This window comes from Alexandromys fortis, unplaced genomic scaffold (genome assembly GCF_014885135.2).
Source record: "Alexandromys fortis isolate MF-2015 unplaced genomic scaffold, M_Fortis_MF-2015_v1.1 scaffold_5783, whole genome shotgun sequence".
Lineage (NCBI taxonomy): Eukaryota > Metazoa > Chordata > Mammalia > Rodentia > Cricetidae > Alexandromys > Alexandromys fortis.
In genome coordinates, this window is record NW_026073644.1 from 1 (window position 1) to 1,826 (window position 1,826).

A 1,826-nucleotide genomic window follows, 5' to 3' on the forward strand; every position below is an offset into this window, starting at 1 on the left:
ACATCAGGCCATGAATTCATAGGGAATGGGCTCTAGCAGCTCGGGCTCCTTCCCGTTAGTCCTCACAAAGTGTGCTTCTCTGGGTGGAACAGGCTGGCGCTTCAGCTGAACCCAGGTGCCCTTCTCTTTGGCTTCCTTTTTCTTCTGGTCGTTCTCCTTCACCCGCTTCAGGAAGCTGTCTCTGCTCTTCAAATGCTTGATGTGTTCAATCCACACATTAATTCTCTTGGCAAGAATCTTGCCCTTAACTTGCTTGTTTACAATAATGCCCACAGCATGCTGGGTGACATTGTAGACTCTTCCGGTTTTGCCATGTTAACATTTATGGGGCATTCCTTTTTGAACAATGCCCATTCCCTTCTTGTAGATTCGCATGTACGTGGTTAAAGGAACAACTCCATGTTTCCTAAAGGGGCTAGAGAACATATAGCGAGTGCCCCTCCTGTTTCCCTTTGTGTTTGTCATTTTGGCGAGTTATTGAAAGATGGCTACTGCGGCTGAAAGCTGTCATCTTGTTTCTGATGAGTAGAGATCATTGATTTTCTTCAGAACTTTGATTTGGGCTATTTCTGGCTTTTGTAATTTTTTTGTCAAAGGATCATTTTATAAATACTGTAATCCTTTTGTTCATGTTCCCTGGAAAACAATTGCATCCTTACATTTAATGAAATGATATGAGAAAAGTAAACTCACAAGTCCATATTGTCAAGTTGATACCCCCAAAATAAGACTTTAATTATAGCACTCATTTAATAAAAGTCCACATTTTGAATGGTCAAAATGGCAAATGTTACCCAACTTTAAAATGCATGCTTAACCACTAAGATATAAATTCATATATTACAACAACTGACATAAAAACCCAACAGAGAATTTAGAATTTATCCTTGGTTGGCATAGTAAGATGTACCTATAGGTATAATGGGAGGACAGGGTAATCTACCAATTTCTGGTTAGATCTAGGGCTTGCCTCTCAAGAAGAAATACATGCCTGATGCTGCAAATCTGGCCAAGAACTCATGGGCCCCATGGATGAAGTTACTGCTATTGGTTTTCTAAGTGGACATAATGTCAAACTGCCCTCTAAACCCATAGATCTATATCCCTAGATGAATTCACCATTCAGAATTAATCAGAGTTTCTTCTGTACTGTGCAGGAGGTTATTGCAAAGTGCAAAGGATAAGTGACCCTAATGATCTGTCACAGAGGCAACATCTGTCTCATCTTCACTGCAAGGTTCAGGTGACATTATGGATAAAAGAAGACTGCAAGAGCCAGATGTCAGGAGCATCAGAGAAACACAGTATGTGTTGTCTCTGACTGGACCACTGCACTCATGAGCTCACAACAGCTTGGTTACGTGCATGAGACCTGTACAGGACCAGGTTATGTAACATTTTACCATAGGAAGGCATTCCTGAAAGCCCAGCCTGACTGAGGAACTATGACAGGTCATGGCTTCTGGGCTGGGAGAAGTAGTTTTCCTTAAGGGTGTGGCCCCTAGTAGATCAAGCAAGCTCCAGTGGATGGCCTCACACACCTATGTGTATATGGGGAGCAGAAATTGGCTTTCGTGAGTTATATATAAACCGTGGAGAACATGAAATTGGGAGAGGTTGGAATGTAGAGGTAAATACAGAGGACTTAGGAGTAAAAGTAAGGTGAACATGATCAAAGTGTATTGTATGTATATATGATATTCTCAAAGAATTAATAAAGAACTCAAGAACAATGGCAATGGGTTTTTGATCCTACTGTACGTATTGGCTTTGTGGGAGCCTAGGCAGTTTGGATGCTCACCTTACTAGACCTGGATGGAGGTGGG

General features: G+C 41.6%; 1 pseudogene; it reads right to left on the reverse strand.

The window, feature by feature from the left end:
• Positions 1-1,656, reverse strand: LOC126496495 (60S ribosomal protein L21-like; annotated as a pseudogene).
• Between the last annotated feature and the right edge of the window lie 170 nt (positions 1,657-1,826).